General features: G+C 44.5%; 1 protein-coding gene across 30 annotated transcripts in view; it reads right to left on the bottom strand.

The window, feature by feature from the left end:
* nrcama (neuronal cell adhesion molecule a) overlaps nt 1-25163 on the bottom strand; it is a 379563-nt gene that overhangs the window by 163118 nt on the left and 191282 nt on the right. For 28 of the 30 annotated variants that reach the window (XM_080190688.1, XM_080190703.1, XM_080190698.1 and 25 more), the window contains one exon: nt 24063-24186. The exons of the other annotated variants lie outside the window; for them this stretch is intronic. The gene's annotated coding sequence lies outside the window, so the exon portion shown is untranslated. The remainder of the gene's footprint in view (nt 1-24062; nt 24187-25163) is intronic. 30 annotated transcript variants of the gene reach the window in all.

Below are 25163 nucleotides of genomic sequence, written 5' to 3'. Positions count from 1 at the left end.
GGCAAGTTTCAGCTTACAGTGTCAATACAATTTCAACCCTCTCAAACATTTCAATTCATCAGCTTCTTATGGTTAAAGCACACCATAATCAAACAACCTTTTGTGTAAAAACAAAGCTATCTGAACCTACCTTTATGCATCTCGAACCAATACCACAGTGATCGCCTCTTCTCATTAACTCACGAAATACGAGAAAAAGGCTTTTAACATTCACCCCCTTAAATCCTTCAAATATTTCCTCAACTTAACTGCCGAGCTTCCTACTCCTAATTTCTAGACAACAAATTAAACACCTACACAAACTGTGCCTTTAAACCCAACTGCAAAATAATGAATCAACGTACAACTATTTGTGTAAATGTTTTGTAAAATAAATGCATGTAAAATAGCTCAAGGAGATGTGACTACTTTCTCAATGACCCAACACAAATAAATTAAACAAGCCTATTTTTACACGTTGTGTCTGGGCCACAAAGTGCAGCAGGAAAACTCATTGAAGTTTTCAATTCATTTTTCTTAATGGTAAAGAAAACAGTCATGTTTTAGACACTGAGCTGTGCCTGTAAACTGTGCTCCCACTTCCACTGCAGTTGGAGATAATCGCTGTGATTTGAATTGCTTCTCTTCTCAGCCAAGTACAAAGGACACTTCCAAACTCATTAAGTTACATAATTTAAACCTCATTAAAGGTGTGTTTTTTTTTCTCATTAAATCTACCATGCTTCAGCAGATCAGAGGGTTATTTGTTAGAACAATTAAAACCGAGAGTTTGAGGACTTTGTAGGATACAGCACAATTGTTATCGCCTACCTTGAAGTCAATGGGGTGGAGGGGGGATAATTTTGGGCACTGCGCCTCAGAAGGGATATGAAGACCTCAGACATCATAGAATAATATCACGGTTTAAAGAGCTACATTGTCATGATGCATAATTTGACCTACAAAGGACCAGATTCAAGGAATTTAGTTGAAAGCTTGCTGGCCAGTAACTAGGGGCAAGCAACTGGGGGGGTGATATTTTGGTCTTTACCTCAAGCTCTCATTTCAAAGGGATGAACCGCATACAGACCAAACTGTAACTGTTAAGAGTAACCTTTACCCTCAGGCAGGAGAGAGACAGCCCAACACACAGCTCCATCACAGCTTCAAAGCCAATGAGGGCTGCTGGCTTTCTTCCTGAACTGTTGCTGGAGTTGAGGCAAATGGGTGGCGTGTTGGCACAGTGGTTAGCACTGCTGTCACACAGTGCCAGGGACCCTGGTTCGATTCCCATCTCGAGTTGTATTGAGTCTGCATGTTCTTCCTGTGTCTGCATGGATTTCCTTCAGGTGCTCCTTCAGATTTTCACAGTAATTTAATTGCAGTGTTAATGTAAGCTTACTTAAACATAGAACAGTACAGCACAGTACAGGCCCTTCAATCCTCAGTGTTGTGCTGAGCTTTTTCCGAAACCAAGATCAAGCTATCATTCTGCTCCATGTGCCTATCCAATAACCACTTGAAAGTTCCTAAAGTGTCCAACTCCACTATCACAGCAGGCAGTGTATTCCACACCCCAACCACTCTGAGTGAAGAATCTACCTCGGACATCCCTTCTATATTACCCACCATGAACCTTATAGTTATGCCCCCTAGTAACAGCTACATCCACTCGAGGAAATATTCTCTGAACGTCCACTCTATCTATCCCCCTCATCATCTTACAAACCTCTATTGGGATGCCTCTCATCCTCCTCCTCTCTAAAGAGAAAAGCCCCAGCTCCCTCAACCTTTCCTCATAAGACCTACCCTCCAAACCAGGCAGCATCCTGGTAAATCTCCTCTGCACTCTCTCCAATGCTTCCACATCCTTCTTATAGTGAGATGACCAGAACTGCACACAGTATTCCAAATGTGGCCTCACCAAAGTCCTGTACAGTTGCAGCATAACCCCACGGCTCAAACTCTAACTCCCTGTTAATAAACGCTAACACACTTTTAGCCTTATTCACTGCTTTATCCACTTGAGTAGCAACCTTCAGAGATCTGTGGATATGAACCACAAGATCTCTCTGTTCCTCCACATTCCTCAGAACCCTGCCATTGATCCTGTAATCCGCATGCAAATTTGTCCTACCAAAATCAATCACCTCGCACTTATCAGGGTTAAACTCCATCTGCCATTTTTTGGCCCAGCTCTGCATCCTATCAACGTACCTTTGCAGCCTACAACAGCCCTCCACCTCATCCACTACTCCATCAATCTTGGTGTCAGCAGCAAATTTACTAACCCACCCTTCAGCCCCCTCTACCAAGTCATTGATAAAAATCACAAATAGGACCCAGCACTGATCTCTGTGGTACACCACTCCAGACTGAAAATTTTCCATCCACCACCAGCCTCTATCTTCTATGAAATAGCCAGTTACTTATCCAGTCGGCCAAATTTCCCTCTATCCCAAAGCAAGTCAGTGGCTGGGAATCCTGCAGCAAGCAAATCACCTCCTGACTCCCCAGTGCTTGTCCACCATTTACCAAGTAGACTTATGACATTAATAAATAAACTTTAAAAACTGAGGCACAAAGCAGCTGAAAAAATACAGCCCATGTAAGTTGTAAGTCACACAAGTGCCAGGTAATGGCCATCTTCAACAAGGGAGAATCTAGCCATTTCTGCTTGACTTTCAAGGGCATTACCATTGCTGAACACTCAACATCAATGTGCTGGGAATTACCATTGATCAGAGGCTGAATTGGACCAGCAACTGGACTGTAAATAATGTGGGTACCACAGCAGGTCAGTGGCTGGGAATCCTGCAGCAAGCAAATTACCTCCTGACTTCCCAAAGCTTGTCCACCATTTACCAAGTACAAGTCAGGAGTGTAATCCACTTGCCTGGTTAGATGCAACTCTAGCAACAGTCAAGACACAACATAATCCAGGAAAAAGCAGCCTACTTGATTGGCACCCCAGCCTCCACTTCCACCCACTCCCTTCATCACCGGCACACAATGGCAACACCATCTTCAAGACATGCTGCAGCAATTCACAAAGGCTGCTTCAAAAACACCTTCCAAACCCATGGCTTCTTCCACCTTGAACGATAAGGGCAGCAAGGGTAGGAAATGCACAAGGACACTACCACTCGGAAGTTCCCCTCCAAGCCACTCACTATCCTGACTTGGATCTGTGTCACTGTTCTGTCACTGCTGCTGTGTCAAAATCCTGGAACTCCCTCCCTACCAGCACTGTGGCTGTACCTGCAACTGCACCACATGGATTGCAGCACTTTGAGAAGGCAAATTTTCAAAGATAATTAAGGATAGGCAACAAATGTTGGCCTTACCAGTGGTGCTCTCATCCCGTGAAAGATTTGGGGAAAAAAAGCCCTTTGGCTTGGATTAAGGCTGAAGAAAGATCTACCTATGACTCTAAACAACAGATCAAGTGTCAGCTATCTCTCACTGGTAGCAACTGCTTTTGGGTCAGAAAGTTCAAGCCTCAGTTCAAACAGTGACACAGATAACCAAGTCTGAAATGCCTAACGCAGTACTAAGGGGCTGCTGAACTATCCAAGGCAGTCCTTCAGGTGTCATTTTAAACCGAGGGCTTGCCTTCAGAAGAACAGATGAGTTCGCCCCAGGATCTTGACCAACACTTAACCCTCAATATCACAAACCATCAAATATGTGGTCAATGCTATTTATGGGAGCTTGCTGTGGGTAAATTGGCTGCGTTACAATACACACAATCATGGAATTGTTACGATGCAGAAGGCCATCATGTAATGCTATGGGACATCTTGAGCACATCAAAGGAGCTATTGAAATGAAAGTTACTTCTTTCTTTAGCAAATTTTAACCATTTCCAACATGTCAAATTACAACTGATGAATCTACACAGACTATATATACATGTACAGATGTAAGTACATGTACTGACGCAAGGAATAGGCAATAAATGCCGGCCAGCCAGTGACACCCGTGTCCCATGAATGAATAAAAAAATCAGGAATATCATTTGTTGTAGTTTTTGCAACTGATGATACAATATGTTGATTCCCAAGTTCTGCTCATGTTTAGTATTTTGGAGCTAATGGAACACTGTTTTAAAGCACTACTCCACTGTTAAATGCATTGGGAAATCATTTAAAGGGATGGAAAAAAATCAATTAAATCTCATTACTACACAAAATATCTCAGATAAGTGCAAGCTGAAGCACACCAGACTAATCAAACTGAACAGGCCTTAGGCAGTGGCCCTGAGAATCTGAAAGCCAAATTCCACAAACGATGCATCTTGGCCTTGTCTCCTTTGAAGAAGGGAAAGGGAGGGGAGAGAACAAATATCTAGGCCCCCCCTCCCCCATTCTGATGGCCGATACGTTTCCCTACAAATCATGGAACCATCCTTAATGATCTAAATCTGAGAGGTCCAGAATGCTTCCCAGGCCTGTTCGGGCCACATCATTGAGGCATGCCAGTAGAGGCTGAAACTCCCATGATACTGAGTCCCCCCCCCTCCCCAGTCTTTTCTTCTCCACACAGAGTGCTTTGTAAGGGGAAGATGGAGGTTCTGATGCAGACTAGGCCTCCTTGAAATTTAAGGTCCTGGCTCTTGCTTTTCTGCCCCTGGCGATAAGACAAGAATCCAGCAAAACATGGTGGCACAATGGTTAGCACTGGTGCCTCACAGCGCCAGGGACGTGGGTTCAATTCCAGCCTTGGGTGACTATCTGTGTGGAGTCTGCACATTCTCCCCATGTCTGTGTGAGTTTCCTCCTGGTGCTCCAGTTTCCCCCCACAGTCCAAAGATGGCCAATAGGTTGATTGGCCATGCTAAATTGTCCCTTAGTATCAATGGGATTGTCAGGGTAAATACGGGAAGAGTAACAGGCATACATCTGGGTGAGATTGTTGTTGGCACAGACTCTGGCCAAATGGCCTCGTTCTGCACTGTAGGGATTCTATAATTCTATGAAAGCAGCTTAGGGAATTCAATTGCAGTATGTTACAGATCAGCCTGCTGGATTTGAAAATCAAAATAAGCACCTTTGCTGGGTGAGTAAAGATCATTCACCTGACAAAGGGCAAACCCCAAAAGCTTGTGGGTTTACTATCAAATAAACTTGTTGGACTTTAACCTGGTGTTGTGAGACTTTTTACTGTGTTTACCCCAGTCCAACGCCAGCATCTTCACATCATGAGTAAAGATATCACAAAGTATTACATTAAAGGAAGAGGCCCAGAGGTCCATAGTCAATTTCCAATGGTTGTTCAGTCAGCTGACCAAGAGTTGGAGGGCCATAAACAACCCTAGGACCAGAAAAGGGGAAATTTGGCCCGAGTTTTTCATCTTGATCACAGTCCTGTGGGAAAGCACACGTGCACAGACATTGTGTGCAGAGAGGGTGAAGCATGGGTTGGAGGTGTTCTATTACCGATGATACACTGTGTTCTCACAACAAAGACAACTGCTGCTTTTCATGTTCACCTAATCTTTGAAAATATAAAACTTAACAGAGCACAGAATTCAAGTGAACGCTTACAGTGAAGACATTAAACCAAGCCCATCAGGGAATATGAAACAAATCATGTAGCGCCACAGGGAAATTTTGTTATCTTGACAAACATATATCCCTCAACCAAGGCACTGAAAAACAGAAAACTGGCTCATTATCTCAATGCTGTTTGTGGGAGTTTGCTGGCACAATTTAGCTGCCATGTTTCTTACCTCAACGCAGTTATTGCAGTGCAAAACTATGCTGTTGGCTATAAAGCTCCTTGGGATGTCTTGAAAATCTTATACGCACGATATTTTTTTTTTAATTAATGGTCCACATCAGATCACATTTCACCAAGAGCACTGCAAGTTACTGACCATGAGACAAGCCAAAGTCCAATTACCATGCACTTAAATATTTTATTTCCCCACTTTTTAATAGAAGCAATTTTGAGTTCTAATTTCAATATTGCTACTGACCGTGTCGTATCTTTTAACCTTGTTCATTTATTCTTTTGACAATCCACAACTTGCATATCAAAGGGCTGGTAATGCCAAGTGTGGAGATCATCTGTGGCAGGGTCACCATACATCTCCGCATGACAGTTAATGAAGCACATAACTCTTTAGTGGGTATTTAGCCTTGGGTCTGTTTTGTTCATCTTGAATTACCTTTGCTTGCTAAGTAATCGGGTGTAGTGAAGCCCAGCGCACATCCTTGTTTCACTGAAGGAGTGGGACAGATACATGGAAGAGCAGGGTACAAAGTCCCCCATGAAGAACATCCATCAACAGGAACAGACATTTGTTGTGTTGTTACAGTTCCAAACTACAAATGTTGTTGGCACATTTTCACACAGTTTCCCTGGGAGAACATTCTGACGTTGTGGAAGGATTTACAGGCTGATTAACAGCATGAACATGCCCTCCAGAACTGCCTGCTGAATGGGTGGCTAATCCGACAATACCAGAAGGTTTTATGGGGTCCCACAACCACATGGTGAAGTGGGACACCAGAATCTGAGCATTCCACTCTGACAGTCTCAAACAGGATTCAAACCCTGCACAAGACCAAAAATAATGGAAGGCCATTGGGTGTGAATTGGTGGTATTGAGCTAAAGGAGGTTCAAGGAATAGTGTGATGGAAGATTTGAAAGGGGATTTTTACTTAAAAAACATTGCGTGTGTTCTGAAAAATCTACAATAATTCCAACTACAACTGACCTCATCAGAATCACTTTGGAGGGAGGATTAATCAGCCAGAGGGCCCATTCATTGCTACTGCATTCTCCTGCATGAGTCTCTGGAGAAGTTGAATAAGGACAGGATCAGACTCGGTGGTAATAGTCCAAACTACAAACTGCTTGCACGATCAATGTTTACGTGCAGTGATTGTGGGGTCTGTCTCTTTAAGACAGCATGGCAGAAGAGGGTCAGCTGGCTTGAGGGGCTAATGAGAACCGAGAGCGAGTGATCACCCCACAGGGTGGAGTCCTCTCTTGAACAGAATACATCTGGAAGCCATGACATACGCATGTAAGGACTGGAACACGTACTCCAAATCAGTCTAGGGCTGCAACCCCCTGTCTGTAGTTTCTCTTAATCAATAAATAAATACCGTTTATTCTTAATTAAGCCTTAATTCTCTTGAAGATGCTTGGAGTGCCATAATAGTGTGCAAAGATTGGTTATTTAGGCAAAATATCAGGAGGCACCCAACTGAAACATAGTAAGAGACAGCACTTTCATCAGAGGAAGGGAGGGTATACAAAAAACAACAAAATTCAGTCCTCACCAATGTTTCACTGGTATAAAGTATCTAAAAACATAAAGAACTAAACACACCTATCTCACTGTCATCAAATACTTCCATTAGAAGGAAGGGCGCGCAATTGAGATCTTCTGATACTTCAGGTATCAGTTGGTGGGAAATAAATTGAAGGCAAGTTATCACAATATTGGGTCAAATCTTTCATCTCCAGATCATTGAAGAGGATCCCACTACCTCTCAGCTCAACCTGACAACCCCTGACTACACCCTTGACCTCCAGATTGTCCCTAACCAATTACCCTCCCGACTCCACAGAGACTATTCTCCAGTTTGAACCAATTATGCTCTCAACCTCACTACCCGACCCTGCTCCCCCTTGACCAACTACCTATTTAACCCACCTATCCTTGACCGAGACCAACTACCTTCTCATCCTCTTCTGCCCATTTCCCCCAACACCTAAATACCCCCCAGTGATCCAAACCTCTACTGTCCAAAGCTGATGACCCCGCGTGATTCTATCAAAACACCTACCCTCCCAACCCCTCTCAATCTGACTACACCTCCCTCTCAATCTGACTACACCTGCCCATGAAGTTAAAACTTCACTTTTAAAGTTTAATGTTTATTTATTAATGTCACAAGTAGGCTTATAATGGCACTGCAATGAAGTTACTGTGAAAATACCCAACTTGTCACACTCCGGTGCCTGTTCGGATGAACGGAGAGAGAATTTAGTGTGGCCAATGCACCTGTCCAACATGTGTTTTGGAGGAAACCACAGCACCCGGAGGAAACCCACGCAGGCACGGGGAGAACAAGCAAACTCCACACTGACAGTGACCCAAGTGGGAATCGAACATAGGTCTCCGGCACTGTGAGGCATCAATGTTAACTGTTGTGCCACTGTGCCACCCCACTTAACCACCTTACCCAAATAACAGCTTCACCCACCTACCTATTTATTCACCGTTGCTGGGTCAAAATCAGGGCCCTTTCTCCCTAGCAGCACTGTGACTGTACCTACACTACATGGACTGCAGCAGTTCAAGCAGTTCACTACCACTTTTTGAAGAATAATTAAGGTTGGGCAATAAATGCTGGCCTAGCTGGCAATGACCATGCCCTGTGAAAGAAGAAAAGTGGATTTCCCTGTTACTTCCCAGGCATTAATGGGTCATTGATAACCTAATCTTATTTCTGCTGTCTATATAAATCTACAGCTAAACTTTAAAAAGCAAATTAACAATTTGATTCTTAGCCATAAATGCATCTCCTTCCCAAGCATGCCTAATCTCTTTGCTGGGTGTGTGAAATTATAATAAGAAGTCCTGATGCAGTTTTAAATGTATTCATCAGTATCACAACAAGGCTTACATTTACACTGCAATGAAGTTACTGTGAAAATGCAATGCATGGAATTAACACAGCATTCAGAATGGTAACTTTGCAATCATTTTCCTCTTGAGTTGTAATATTATTTTAAAGTCAATTTCTAGTGGTTGTGACAATAGAACAGAACTTGTGTTTGTAATATTATTTTAAAGTCAATTTCTAGTGGTTGTGACAATAGAACAGAACTTGTGTTTGTAACACAAGGCAGACTGCGTTGGCTGAGCCAGTCAGGCGAAGGACATCATTTTCTCATGATCTGAACTGCAAGCAGCGGCTGGGTGGAATAACTCGAGTTACACTGGGCCACTTTGTTCCCCTGCAGTCCCACTCCACAGCCAAGCAACAAAACATTTACTGGCCAGAAAATTAATGCTCAGTGTGAATAAAGGACTTAGCACACAGCTAAGCATCTGATCAGCCCACAGGCTAAGGCATGCAACTCAGTAATGAAGAAGGGCTATCTGAAGAAGGTTCAAAGCCTTGCTAGTCTATAGTTAGAGGTGGAGGGGGCTGGTGGCTAGCTCTGATCTGGTTGCAATTCATTTCAGATTGTTTCGAGAGTTTAGTTTACTGAAAGCTTTCCCAGTTTCTTCTGGGCTTCCAATTGCCAGTCCTGAGTGTCACTTTTCTTTGAAAGCCAATCTGTTAGCTTTTTTCTGAACGAGTGTTCTCACCGCAGTCACCACCTGCTAAGTTCAAATGGACTGACACCTATATTGAAATACTGCATAAAAGGAGGCTGAGAACAGGTTAATCAGGGCACACCAGAGTTACATCTCCATACACTGCTGCAGTATCCAGGCACAAAGGTGAGAGCAGAGAAATAAGCCACTTGCTCCAACTGATCTACACCAACCTTCACATCCACCTTTCAGAAGCATGAAACAATGGTGGGCAAATTCACCTTTGAGTGCAAGTACAAAACATTATCAGAGATAATTCAACTCATCTGATTTTCTTCTTCAGGAATACCACCGTCTTCCTACTCATAACATCTGGCAGTTTCTGAAATAGATCACTGCTCCAGGTCACTCTGTTTGCTGACCCAGTCCAGCTGTTGCTTACCCTCAGTGCAAGATCCAACATTCCAATATCTGCCTGAAGCTTGCGCTTCACAAATCCAAAGCTGCATCCTCTTGTCCTATTTGCAATTTTCATTGGAAAATATTACTCTGGGACTACTTCCAGATATCTTGCAAACCAGTGCTAACACTGCTGCCTCACAGTGCCAGGGACCCAGATTCAATTCCAATCTTGTGGTCACTTTCTCCCCATCTCTGCATGTGTTCCTCCTGATGCTCTGGTTTCCTCCTACAGTCCAAAGATGTGCAGGTTAGGTTGATTGGTCATGATAAATTGTCCCTCAGTGTCCCAAGATATGCATGATGTGGAGATGCCAGCATTGGACTGGGGTGGGCATAGTAAGAAGTCTCACAATTGCAATTCTGTCTCTTCTGTATATGTTGTGTTTGTGAATCCATCTGTCCACTTACCTGATAAAGCAGCCGCGCTCTGAAAGCACGTGATTACAAATAAATCTGTTGGACTTTAATCTGATGTTGTGAAACTTCTTACTGTGCCCAAGATTTGTAGGTTTGGGGAATTAGTGGGGTAAATGTGGGTTATGGAGATGGGGTGGGCCTGGTGCTCTGTTCACGACTTAATGAGATGAATCAAATGGCCTCCTTCTGCATTGAAGGGATTGTATTCCTTTCTTCATCAAGTCCTCTCTGAACCACCTCTTTCAACTGATGGAATAAGGGGCCTACAGCTATCAATATCTCAGAAGTAAATCTTGCTGGAAAAGTACCATGGACTTTCCAATGTACTTTTTTGTTCTTTGAGGTCATTGGGTCCAATTAAAAACATGTGTATTAATGCTTGAGGTCTTTGATGGGGAGTTAAATTCCTTTAAGGAACTCTGGGTAGTTCCCTAATACTTCAGAGAGTAAATGCACCTGATATTGTGCCCTTGGTACATCAGAAAGCTCCCAGTTTGTCCACTGATGAACTGACTCTGTTCATCTGGGATGGGAATGGGAAGACATTATTAGCCTCAGTGCTACTTGGTCAGGAAGAAAAAAGTGGTTGGCTGTTCCTGAATGCTATCAAGTACATCAGGATGGAGTTTAGTTATGATATCCCTATAATAGAAGTGTCTACTTTGACATGATCAGAGGCTAGGAATTCTACAACAAATAACTCACCTCCTAACTCCCTGTTCACAGGACAAAAGTCAGGTGCACAATGGAATACTCTCCACTTGCCCTGGATGGGTGCAGCTCCAGCAACATCGAAAAGCTTGACACCATCCAAAAACATTCACTCCCTCCACCACTGATGCACAGTGGCAGTTGTGTATACCATCCACAAGGTGCACTGCAGCAACTCACCATGCTACGTTAGGCAGCACCTTCCAAACCCATGACCATCCAGAAGGACAATGGCAGCAGATACCTGGGAACACCATCACCGGCAAGCTCCCCTCCAAGTCACTCACTACCCTAACTTGGAAATATATCCTTCACTGTCGCTGGGTCAAAATCCTAGAACTCCCTCCCTGACAGCAATGTGGGTGTAGTTACACCACAGGGGTGCAGTGATTCGAGAAGACAGCTCACCACCACCTTCTCATGGAATATGTAATAAACAATGGCCTCGCCAGCGAAGCGCACATCCCATGAATTAATTGAAAAATAATGTATTTTTCATGAACACACATGTAGAGTTGCCACCCAGGCAAGGTGCTCAGGGCAGCTGTTATTGAATACGGCAGTATTAGTCAGAGAATAATTAAAATGCAGGTATTGCCGCACTCCATGTTTCTGCTCCTGCTGAATCTAATAAAACCAACCATTATGGAGCACTGCAGAATGAGTCTGGATTAAAAGCAAAAAGTTATGGATTGCTGGGCAAACCTGTTGATGGTCCAGGTGCAGAGACACTGAGTTATCAACATTTCAGTTGTGACTGGGTGTTTTCCCAACAACTAATGCCTAACTAGTGACATTCACATCCCATGAATGAATAAAAACAAACTTATATTTCTATAGAACCCTTAAGATCCTAAAACTTCCAGAGAATCTTCCAAAAGGGATCAGGCACCAAGCAAGCAGTGGAGGAATGAGGTGCAGGTGGTTATAAAGTTTGCGATAAAGGAGGGTTTATTGGGTGGAGAGAGTTGTAGCCAGGCAATGGGCTTTCAATAAGAAAATTGCAGAATGCGGAGCATGGTTGAACAACTCCTGTAACAGTGAACAAAGGCCGAACTCTTGCCTCAAATCACACTAGTGTGTGATACGCCCATTTGTAACATCTCTCCATTGCTTTGATTTATTGCATTATCCACCAATAGAAATGTTTTCTTTTGTCTGTAAGGAGTAAACTGTATGTGTAAAAGGGCCTGCACTGGTTAAGCGGAGCAGTAATAGGTGCCCACAGACCCTGGCCCTTGGTACTGGGACTGGTACTAAATGGGTGCCAAGGCTAAAAACAGCAGCAGCTGACTCTGAATGGCTCTGGAAGCTTCCCAGTCTCTAATACTCAGCTTCTTCACTGTTAGCATCACTGAGGGCAGGCACCGCTTGACCTCTGTTGGTAAGACAGTTAGTGTTCAAAAATAAATCTATGTCCTGCACTGAAGAGGATGCTCAGTCAATTTGTGCTCAGTGGTTCTATTGAGTGCCTGGTGTTATTCACTGTGGGACTAACTGAGGGATACACTGCCAGTCATTCTTCTTTCAACATCCTTCAACTGCATTCACTTGTAGATATTTTCTGTCGATTGTTTAAGTGATGACTATGGGTCACCAAAGGGGAGAAACTGCTATAAACTACTGCAGGACGGGTAGTTGAAATGTTTATGTTGGTGTTCAGTTTGGATTATGGTGGCTACATGTCGACTGCATCTGCAATGCAGAAACCTGCTCCTGTTCTGGGACAAGGGACTGGGCATTGGCAATATCATCACAGGAGCGGTTTGTACATGGACAGAGCCCACCCACAGGTGGAACTAGCCACATGCCTATGCAAAGTTAACTCATGGACTTGAGGGATCCTGCAACCAAGTCATAGATCCATAGCAAACAGAAGCTTGTCTTGCCTTCCTCAAGACTCAGAGGTGCCTGAAGATTGAATTCATTTCCGTGAGCCTCAGCTGTCTTCAGCTCCACGATCAGAAACATCTCCCTTGTTTCTGGAGCCATGAAGGCACATTAATCTCCCCACCACAGGTCCCTCAATTAGAATCGTAACCTCTCACATCTGCCATGTAAAAGCACTGACCACTTCAGGGAACCTGAAGTGTCCTTGGGGCACAGCACTTCAGAGCTTGGCTTTGAGTAAAATGCGCTGCTGTCTGATGGGTCCAATTGTGTCAAGAAGTGTTCCCACCCCTGGACAGTATGTAGCCTCTCATGGATTGGTGGAAGTGGTGGCAGGAGGGTGGGGAGGAGGAGCAGAATGACAGAGATTCTGATGCTTAATTGCACCAGGACAGAAAGAGACCGGGTGGAACGAACAACTACAGTAATCCCTTCCTGACTATCATACAGCAGCTCACTTGATATTACAGTACCATTGCAGATCAAAGGTACTGGTACAGATCCATCTGGAATAGAAATGGACAATTTTGTACAGCCTTAACCATGGCTCACAGTATGTCCTCTGTTAAGGTTTCAGCATGGAAAGAAGCCATTTGCATTTGACCCATCGTGTCTGCGCAGATGCTCACTTTACGTTGGAGCCATTGATTCCATTCCTCTTTCTCAAAGTGGCAGTGATATCTTTATACATAAGATCATAAGAAATAGGAGAAGGAATTGTCCATTCGACTCCTCGAGCCTGCGCTGCCATTCAGAATTGATCTGACTGTAACCTTAACTCCACTTTCCTGCCTTCCCCCAAAAGCCTCGGCTCCCTTTTTAAATAAAAATCTCTCTAATTCAGTTTGAATATTGATCCAGTCTCCATTGCTCTCTGAAGAGGTGACTTCCAGAGACTAAGAACCTTTAGAGAGAAGAAATTTCTCCTCATCTCAATCTGAAATGGGAAACCCTTATTTTTAAACTAATTCCAGGTTTTACCAGAAAAGGAAACATCCTCTCAGCATCTAACTAGTCAAATCCCCTCAGAATTTTTTTTGTTTCAAAAGATCACCTCATTCTTCTAAATGCCAGGAAAGCAGTGGGGTGGTGATATTGTCACTGCACTAGTAATCCAAAGATCTAGGATAATACTCTGGGCTTGAATCCCACCACGGCAGACGATGACATTTGAAAACAGTTGGGGGGAGTGTGTGCGGGCTAGAGGATGGGCATAGGTAGAGAGGGACAGATGGGGAAGATGAATGCAACTATGAGAGCAGGGCAGAGAAGGAGCGGCAAACCAGGGAGAGAGAGAAAGAGAGCTTATCAAGAGAGAAAGAGAATAAGGACGCCCCAGAAAGGAGAGGGGGAGAGAGAGAGAGAGAGAGAGAGAGAGAGAAAGGGAGCCCCAGAAAGGAGAGGGAGAGAGAGAGAGGGAGCGTGAGGGAGAGGGAGGAAGAGTGCATAGGAGGAGAGTGCATCAGAGAGCACGCACCAGACAGAGAGAGAGGGAGAGACAGAGACGGAGGGAGAGGGAGAGAGAGAGAGAGACAGCGCAACAGGGATTGAGAGTACACACCAGGAAGAGAGAAAGAAGGTGCCAGGGAAAGAGAGAGAGCGCACACCAGGGAGAGGGAAGGAGAGAGAATGAGAGAGGGAAAGAGAGAGAACAAGAGAGAGAACGAGAGAGAGAAAGAGAGAGAACGAGAGAGAGAGAAAAACGAGAGACAGAGAAAGAGAGGGAACGAGAAAAGAGAACGAGGGACAAAATGAGAGAGAGAGAGAAGGGACAGTGAGCCAGGGAGAGGGAGACTTGCAGGGCGAACAACAGTGTGCTGGGGAAGCAGGGGAAGAGAGAAAAAGAGAGAGAGAGAGATCTTGCTAGGGAAAGGGAATGCATCAGGCAGGGAGGACAAATACAAGAAATGAGAGGGACATGGGAAGAGACAAAGGAACAGAGCAAGATAGAGTGAAAGAGAGGGAAACAGAAGGTGTGGGACAGAGACTCAATTGAAATTAAAGCTGAAAATGGTGAGAACAGATTGATTTACACCCAGTGTGAAAGAGAAATGTGACCGGAACACCTTGTCATGGGTCTATACCTGCAGCTGGTGATGGTGGCCCTCTAAAGGGCCAGGATAGACATGACCCAGGGCAGGAGTGGGAGTGGAGTAGCTACCTTGGCTAACTCATTCTTCCACACTCTGATGGCCCTGAAGAGGAAGCATCTGCTGTCCACTCTGTACATCTGAGTTTTTCTGGAGCATAGCAGACACACAGAGAATAATATAATTTAACTCAATTAGGTTTTCCACTTTTTGTTCGATGTTATTGAAGAGAAAGGGAAAAGAGTTCCAAGCATTAGACTTGCAGGGAGATCCACACCTCTGTATGGACTTGAAACATTAACTCTGTTTCTCTCTCCACAGATGCTGCCAGACCTACTGAGGTTATTCAGCATTTTCATTTTTTATTTCAGATTTCTTGCATCCACACTATTTTGCGCTTAAAAAGTGCTTCTTCAGCCCTGCTATTTAATTCACAGTGCTGGGGGAAACCCATACTTTCCTGATCTCAAGGTATAGAATCATAGAATCCCTACAGAAGGAGGCTATTCGACCCATCGAGCCTGCACCAACAACAAACCCACTCTATCCCCACAACCCCACATATTCACCCTGATAATCAACCTAACCCGCACACCTTCAGACTGTGGGAGGAAACCAGAGCACCCAGAGGAAACCCACGCAGACACGGGGAGAATGTGCAAACTCTACACAGACCTGAGGCCAGGAATCAAATCTGGGTCCCTGGCACTGTGAGACAGCAGTGTTAACCACTGTGCCACCATGTCGTCCAACTGAGGTTGGTTGCCAACTGTGATTCTTTCATCAAACGATTGCCCCTGCATTCCAGCCATTAATCAGCCAACACATCCATCCTTGTGGCGCACCATCTTCTTACACCACTAGAAAGCAAAGTGACCCAGTTGATGATGCTTGGCTATCTCTCCCCACTCCCCCTCCACCATTTGCAACACCACCACATCTGGCATAGAGAATTGTTCAAAGAAAATGACAAAAGAATGTTTAATGACCCGATGATTTTTCTCCAGGGCTGTCCACAGCTGCGTCCACTGGAGATTGATCGCAAATTCCTGGAGACCCCAGGCCAATCCGGGAGAGTTGCCAGCCCTACCTCAAAGCAGCAACCTTCCCCCCCTCCCTGTCCTATCCACCCCAAGTTAATACCCAGCCTTTTATTTCTCAAATGGACAACTCCTGACAGACACCACCACCCCACCCTCTCCCATAACCCCTTCCACACCAAACCACCCCCCCTCAACCCATACCGCTTTTGCCCCACCCCTCAACTCCCCTCCATACCCCAACTCCTTTAATTTAGTTCTAATAAATAAAAATGGAAAGCATTAGTTGTAGGTTATTAAAGTGATAAAATTGTGGCACAGTTTCATTCAGGCAACAGCACAGTGTACACTGGGTTAACAGCAGGGTGAGAAAAAAATCTTCCCTGTAGCCGTGAACTGCTGAAAATGCAACAGAGCAAAATGGAAAGAGCTGGAAGCATTAGCCTGCCACATCACAGAGGAAAACAAAACCACAAATGCTCAGCTTATTCTCCCCACCACCCCCCACCCCACTTCTTTCAGGACAATTAATAGCATCAGCTCTAAGAACAACAGTCTGCGTGTGTTCCAGTTTAGTTATTCCAACGTTGTCACAGATCTGTCTCTCCACCTCTGGACCTCCATGCTGTTTTTTTTTGACGGATTAGTTTTTTTTTGTAGAAACGGTGTGGTCAGCAGACAGTCAGTCAGCCGTACGCAGTGACGCTGACACACACACCATTGTGCTGTGATATTTTCAACACCATCAGGCAACAGGCGCCAGTTCCCCAGCAACCAGCAGTTCAGGACATGGCCTCTTTCAAAACGGGGCCACTGATTCCTCGTGTAAACCGTGGTCACCATCCCACATTAATCACTGGAGCTCACACACCATCTCCCCCCACCCTGCAACCTTTATCACACGCAGCTCTGTCCCCGAGCAGCAGCAGTACCTCAGGGACAAGTAAGACTAATGACAATACATTCAGCTGGCACTGCTGTAGGATTACTCAAAAACACCCCACCTCAACTCCAACACCACCCCCCCCACCCCCAACAATGTCTGGACATATTCCTTTTGGCTGCAGAGGACAGGTCGCTGCATCAAAATATGTATTGTTTTTTGTAAGCAGAAGTGAGCTAAACTGGAGTCTGACTGACCATCCTAAATGGGTTGTCAGTGTAAATCTTTGCACACTCAGAATTGTTTGGCAAGCACTGTCCAATCGCAGAATCGTTTTTGGAAAAAACAAAAGCATGGAGGAATAACAACTCACTGTTGTGTTCGCCATGGCAACATCTCAATTAATTGGAGTCAATTTGCCAGCCAATCAGCACCCCTTTTCTCATGCAGTATAAAACTGTTGCTACCTTTGAAATTTGGCATTCTTCCATTTGTCCTGATGAGTACATGATGAAAAGTTTCAACAGCATATTTCTTTATGGCAATATTCAAGTTCTGTACTATATATATATTTGTAACATGAAAACCAACATCATTAATAATGTATAAATGTAGTCAAAAATAAGATCAGAAGGCATTACTTCACACAAAGAGAAATAAAAGTGTGCAATGAGAGAGAGCGGTGGTGATGGAGGAGCAGCCTATGAAGGATGGTAGATTGGGTGAGCCAGAGTCACGGAGGAATAGGTTGCAATTGTTTCACACCCGTGATTATTTTCAGTGTGTGTGGCTTTGAAGAGGCATAGCTGCTCAAAGAAGACAGATGGATTCTGAGGTGGAACCTCAACCACACTGTGCTGCATCTTCCATTATCTGGTTAACAGTTCTCCCCTGCTTTGAAATCAGAAGATACCACATCATTGATAGGATCAACCACATAACAAAATGTGCATGGATTCAGCTCGACTGCTCTGTTTAGACACAGTCCAGGTGGTTTTATTACAAGGTCCCTTCTCTAACCATATACCCAACCCCGCCACCACCCCCCCCCACCACCCCTCCCCTACCAGCCCCCAGCCACATTCTTGTCGTACCTGCTTAATACATCCATCCTCATAAACCTTCCATGCCAACTGGAAAACAAACTGATATTGAGCTCTAGATTGTTAAATACCGATATAATCCTGATGGGCTGAACAGCCTGTTTCTGTTTGAAAAGTTTTAATCTAATTATATACTAAGACTTTTTTTTTTAATTCATTCGTGGAACATGGACATCGTTAGTTGGCCAGCATTTTTTGCCCATCCTTAGCTGTCCTTGGAGGGCAGTTGAGAGTCAACCACGTTGCTGTGGCCCTGGAATCATATGAAGGTCAGATCGGGTAAGGACGGCAGCTTTCCTTCCCTAAAGGACATTAGTGAACCAGATGGTTTTTCTGACAATCAACAGTGGTTTCATGGTCACCAGTAGATTCTTAATTCCAGATTTTTTTATATCGAATTCAAATTCCACCATCTGCCATGGGTCCCCAGAACATTAGCTGAGTTTCTAGATTAACAGTCTAGCGACATTACCACTAAGCTGTTGTCTCCCCTAATTGAGACCACATTATAAGAAATAGGTGCAGGAGTAGGCCTTTCAGTGGATTGAGCCTGCTCCACCATTCAATATGATGATCATGGTTGATCCGACTGTGGTCTTAACTCCAACATATTTTATAATTATACCCCCCCACCCTTCCCCTGCACTCCCCCCTCCCCCCCCACCCACCCATTCATAATTCCTGGCTCCCTTGCAGATCAAAAATCTCTCAAAGTCTCCTTATCTCAGCCTTGAATATATTCAATGTCCCAGTCTCCACTGCCATCTTGGGAAGAGAGTTCTAAAGATAGGGATTCTCAGGCAAAGAATTCCTCCTCATCTGTCTTAAATGGGAGACCCTCTATTCTGAAACTCTGCCCCCTAGTTCTAGATTCACCATCAAGGAGAAACATCCTCAAAGTTTTCACCCTGACAATCCCCATTAGGATCTAATAGATTCCTTATACTGAAAGCAATCTCAAAGTGACTGAGGAATGCTTGAATTTAGTTGAATTTATTGATTCTATGTAGACTCTGTTACCCACTGCACGATGGTAATGACCATGTAAACATACTAATTAGGAGTAGGAATAGGCCACTCAGTCCCTCGAGCCTGCTCTGCCATTCAATAAGACATTGGCTGATCTGATTGTAACCTCAACTCCACATTCCAGCCGACCCCCGATAACCTTTCACCCCCTTGCTTACCATGAATCAATCGAGCTCTGCCTTAAAATATTCAAAGACTCAGAGGAAGAGAGTTCCAGAAACTCCTGGCCATCTGAGAGAAAACATTCCTTCTCATTCCTGGTCTTAAATGAGCACCCCCTTATTTTTAAGCAGTGACGGCTACTTCTAGATTTTCCCACAAGGAGAAACGTCCTCTTCACTTCCACCTTGTCAAGACCCTTCAAGATCTTACATGTTTCAATCAAGTCACATCTTGCTCTTCGAAACTCCAGTGGATACGAGCTCAGCCTGTCCAACCTTTTCTCATAAGACAGCTCACCCATTCCAGATCTTAGGCCAGTAAATCTTAAACAAACAGCCATTTCTCTCTGTATCTGATTTTTTTTATATAACTAAGAAATAAAAGTGTTGAAAGAAGTTGAATGTACTATTTTTAGCTGTCCCTGTGGATTTTCTCAGGTTGCTTGGAACAGTAGTACCCTGAAGATTAATTTTCAGTTCCTGCTGGGAACTTCGGAACAATCTTGTGGGAGTTTATAATGCTGGATCTCAGCAAACTGTTCAAAGGTTCCACAGAACTGCAGTGGTACAACAGCAAATTTCTATCAGCATCTGTCAGTTCTGATTGTGTCAGTATCAAAGACTAATATCTATATTCTGCCAGTATTTACATGGCTAACCCAAGCATGAGCTGCTGAAATAGTAGTCCCTGATAATGTAATCCTTTCAATAGAAATAATCTAGAGATGGATCTTGAAGATTTCAAGTGATGGGGCTGCAACTATTTCCTTTGACAGCTTGCTGTTAAGTGATAAAGGTTGTTTGTAGTTGGAATATTGCCGTGTATTGTGACCTGACGCGTCACAGTACCAAAGTAGTTGAGGTCAGAGGACATCCTTGACTTCTTCAGGTTTCTGAACCATTCAAAACCTAATTTCATTTAGATTTCACACATGTGACCTGGAACAATTAATTCAGATAGGGAGGCTTTAGCAAAGCACAAAATGGCTGCCCCTTTACCCCATTGGGGAAGATAAACTATAGATGGCAGCCATACATTGGCTCCCAGTCCAGCAAAACCTTGATCAAAAGCTTGAATCTTACGTTCAAATCTCTTCATGAGGGTGGTCTCGGTAATCACTCTCTCGCTAACCAGAACCCGGCAATCCTCCCATTCAACCCCAGAAGCACTCTGGCTTCCACTGCCCTGGTACTGGTGTCCATGCCTTAACCCAACTGGGCCCTAAGCTACAGGAATTCCCTCTTGAATGCTCTCCACCCTTCTCTCTCTTCCTTTAAGACGGTCCCAGTCAACTACCCCGACTAGCAAGCAATTGAACACATATCCCAAAGCCACCTATTACAAATGAGTGTCAAATTTAGTTAGATTACAGCCCGAGAAAGGCCCTGTGATATGTTAAAGGCACTATATAAATGCAATTGGTTGAACGGTTACCCGGTTAAATAGAAAACGGCTGCTAGTGGCTGTTAGGATTTAGTCCAGGAACAAGCGGCACCTGCAGGAGGGTTAGGAGAAAAAGCAACACTGGATTTGGAGATTCAAAGTAAAGTACTACAGACTGCGTTGTGTCCTGGTCAGCAGCAGTTAAGGGGGTTTGGTGGGGGGGGGGGGGGGGGTGCAGTGGTGTTTGGGCTATTTCTCATTGACAGTTTCTCTTCAATGGAAATACAAGCATTGGGGCATTGTGGGGGTGGGTAGAAAAGTTGGCTCACCTTCAAACAACATTTCAAATACTGCTCTGCTAACTTTCTGAAGAACTGTGGAGCCTAGAAAAGCTTGGCTTGTTCTGTTCCACCCGTGTGCATTCCTTACAGCAAACAAATGTGTGAATAGCACTGACGAGGGAAGCACATTGTGTGCTGTGCAGTATTATGGAGTGGTTAGACACGGTTGTGTGGACAGGGACACAATGCAACACTTTCAGCTATGTTCCAATTGGGGCTCAGCATCAAACACCAGAAAGCAGGCAGCCACTGGAACCAAATCATCCTCATCGCAACAGCAGAAGTCTCATTGCCACGTACAAATATTTACACATATAGATTAATTTATTTGATGAGAGTTGAGCCTGCACTAATTAAATGTAGCACCAGTCATGAGGAAATCCTTGATGGTCTTTCACCGAGTTTTCTTTTCCTCCACACATTACTAACTGTTTCCTGGATCTGGTCACACAGGCTGGTAGCCGTCCCTTGAGTACCTCACTCGAGCTCCCAAGCACATTTTTTTGGCAGATGGGAGATTGCGATAAGAACTGGTATCAGCCCACTCTATTACTTAGCCGACAGATGACCCTGTTAATCTTCCAACCTCCCGAGTGCGTCTGAAGGGCCTGGGGTAAAGGGACCATACCATCACCCTACTCCCCTCCTTTCCAATCTATGAGCAGCTGCCAACAATGGGTATCATTCTCGTCCCAGAGCCTGAGGCTTCTCGGTTCAAATCCCATTCCACAGACTTGAGTGCAAAACCTAGCCCAGAATTCCAGGGCAGTGCTAAGAGAGTATGAAGCACTGCCGATCAGGGCACAGCAGGACTCTCTCCGTACTGCACTGTCAACATTGGGACGAGGCCTCAAACTGAGACCCCATCTGCCTTTTCAGGTGGACATACAAGGTCAAAATGCATTATTTAAAGCAGGACAAGGGAACATTCCATAGTATCCTAGTCAACATTTTTCCCTCGAACACCATCATCAATACAAATGATTAGGGGTTGGCAGGAATGAGGGGTTGAGGTTACAACCAGGTCAGCCATGATCTCACTGAATGGCAGAGCAGGTTCAAGGGGCCAAGTGGTTTTCTCTGACTCCTAATTCCAATGTTGCTCTGTTCATCATCACACTGATGTTTGTGAGAGCTTGCTATGCACAATTTATCATGTTTCCTACATTGTATCAATGTAAAAGTACTCCACAGGCTGTAAAGTGCTTTGAAACATAAGGCTGCGAAAATGCTCTTTTAATGTGAGGCTCTATCACCTCCTTGCGGCATCTCATGGCAATCCAGCACTTGGAAGATGCGGTTGGGCCTGATTTTTGTGTGAGTTAATGGGTTTTCCAGGCAGTTAAAAATGGGCCTGAAAGAGTAAAACAGAACCATTTGCAAGGCCAAACCTCGTTACTTGCTGGACACTGACTGCTGTTCAGCAATCTTTGCCCAATTACTCACTTAAATGTTCCCACCCAGAAATTACATTTATAAATATAAATATAAATATAAAATACAATCTATTCTGAAAGATCTTTTAGAGCTTTTCAAATTAAAACTAAGCAATAAGATGCCCTCTATGTTTTGCTGAGCTTTGCTGGTTGAAAACAATGGCACAGGCAAGTTTCTGTGTCGAGATATCAATAATTTAAGTATTTCAAACACAAGCCTCGAATGAAAGGCTGCGTGGCAGACATCCCATTTCCTTCCATCAATACGGAAGTTATCCCATTAGTAACAGAGATGAACCAGATGAAGATTTTGAAAATAGGCTCCATTAGGCTCTTCTTGGCTGGAGGTTGAATTGCTACGAAGCTATTAGTGCCGATGCCTCGTGTACCACCACCACACAGAACAGGAGATCACATCAGTCTGTGGTGAATGAGTCTTTTTCCCACAGATAAACATAAGAGGGCAGGGGTGGGAAAGGTACAAGCTAGGGCTACTGAATTGTGTGCCAGATCAGGGAGATGCTGGGCTAACCTGTGATGCCCTCGGGTTTTGTTTTGATACTTGCTCTTGGGGTGTGGGTGCGCAACAAGCCTTCTATTAGTGTTTGTGCCTAGTTGCTCCGTGCGGGTCGTGATCACCGCTTCATCAACCTTGGTGGAAGGGCATTCCACAAAAATGTCCGCGTGAAGAGGAATGAACAATGAGAAACATCCACATCAGGAAGGTCCGAGTCTGTGGAGAGGAAACCGGGGAGGTATTGTGCTCCTGAGACACAGTGTCCCTCTGTCGATCAGCAAATAGCCTGCTGAGATCCACTATCTGAACAGCACTGCTAACCACTGTGCCATTGTGGGGTGGCACAATGGTTAGCACTGCTGCCTCAGAGCGCCAGGGATGAGGGCTCGATTCCCAGCTTGGGTGACTGTCTGTGCAGAGTCTGCACATTCTCCCCTTGTCTGCGTGGGTTTCCTCCAGGTGCTCCGGTTTCCTGCCAGTCTGAAATATGTGCAGGTTAGGTGCATTGGCCATGCTAAATTTTCCCTCAGTGTACCTGAACAGGCGCCGGAGTGTGGTGACTAGGGGACTTTCACAGCAACTTCATTGCAGTGTTAACGTAAGCCTAGTTGGGACACTAACAAATAAATTACAAAAAACTTTAAATCACCGGTTACCAGTCAGATGAGGAACCAGAGAAAAGCTGACACCTGTGGAGTGCGAATTTCAGAGCAGGGAGGGAGGTGGGGAAAGTGGACTAAAACTTGTGGAAATGACAAAGTCAAGAATAGGAATCGTGAACAAGAGAATATTCAACCCTTTTGTCTTTCTTCAGCACCATCTAACATCAAAAGTGGAGGATCTCAAAAGGTTTCATGACACAACACAATTACCATTATCAATATGTTTGCCCAACTTTATTCAGAACAATCCAATGCCATTTCTATAGTGCTGGTCTTTCCCGGCCATTATTCTGGTTATCCAGACGATTTGAGTTTAGATTCGGGATTGCAGGGAAAGAGTGGTGCTGCAGTCAGTGCCCCAACTAAACAGGTCTCTCTTCCTTTCCAACACCTGTTTTGCAGCACCATGCCACCCATCAACTGCAACAATGCCAACCTCCTCACACCACCCTTGCATGCTCTGCCATCTGCCTCAGCAGGATCAATGAATAGTTCTTCAAAAGGACATGGCTGTGCTGCACAGATAGGCTGCAGTCAATTACCAGCCAGGATTTGGAAGTGATATCTTTACCCACCGTGGGCCAAACAATGTTTTGATGCAGTAATGATCACACATATTGTGCAAGCTGATTTGACTGTGTGGAAATATATAAATCTTTCTTACCAGATGTTTAGCTTGACTCTCCTCCCTTCCCCGTCTCCCTGGCGCGTGGATGCAAACTTCAGCCTGTTATCTATCCTCAACAGGGCCCCATCAGTCAAACGCATTCATTTCAAACTGCTCACCTCTAAAAAGGAAAACAAAACCCTTCAATGAGCCAGCTTTCTATAACCGGACCTCTAATATCTGACAGCAGTATTCTTAGCCTGTGACTGCCACATATTCTCTTTAATTCCAGTCCTTTACCTTGTACAATGTAGAAAGGGTGCATGTCTGATCAGTGACTGGGATGCAAGTGGAGCCAGCAAGTCAACAGTGTGAATCAGAAGCCTTACTTCACCTCTCATGTTTTTCAGATATTTTGGTCATAGCTGGCCAATTAGCTCCAAGGGTCTATTTTGCCATTCAATTCAATCACAATGGATCCGTATCCCAACTCAATTTAGCTGCCTTATTGGCTCCATGCCCCTGCCATACCTAACAAAAATATCCTGATCTCAGTTTTGAAATGTTAAGTTGACTCCCAGTGTCCACAGCTTTTTGGGGAAAGGCTCCCAGAATTCCATAAAGAATTCCTGAATGGCCGAAACCAAATTTTAAGATTTGGCTCCCCCCTTGTTCTGGACTGTCCCACCAGAGGAAACTGAATTCGTCAAGTCCTCATCAAGATGTGATGAGAATGAAGGCAGCACACACCAGTGGCAAAACCCATGAAGAATACTGAACTAAACTCTCCATCATTTGGCAGCCTTAGCTGGTTGGGTTTACATTTCCAACTGGGGGACAAGCATCTTTTGACACAAAGCCTTGGAATTTTCTCAGGGTGAGCCCAATCCGTTGAGGTAACGTGTTCAGAATACAATGGAAACCCCATTTACGTCTCCAATGAAGTGGCAGTGGGTGCAATTGCCTGCAAGGGAACCCAGTCTCACCCCACCCCCATCTTCTCCCCAGTGCCCTGTCCTATTGCTGCCAGTCAGTTCCCCTCAGCATTATTCATGCCTGACCGCCAGGGGGTTAGCGGCTTTCTTTGACCATGGGCAGGATTGCAGCCCAGCAAATGTACCTGGACAGGTAACAAGGAGCAGGGGTAAAATAAGCAAG

Source organism: Carcharhinus amblyrhynchos, chromosome 6 (assembly GCF_965287045.1).
Source record: "Carcharhinus amblyrhynchos chromosome 6, sCarAmb.v2.hapA, whole genome shotgun sequence".
NCBI classification, from domain to species: domain Eukaryota; kingdom Metazoa; phylum Chordata; class Chondrichthyes; order Carcharhiniformes; family Carcharhinidae; genus Carcharhinus; species Carcharhinus amblyrhynchos.
The sequence above is the reverse complement of the archived record's forward strand: the minus strand, read 5'-3'. Positions and strand labels throughout refer to the sequence as shown.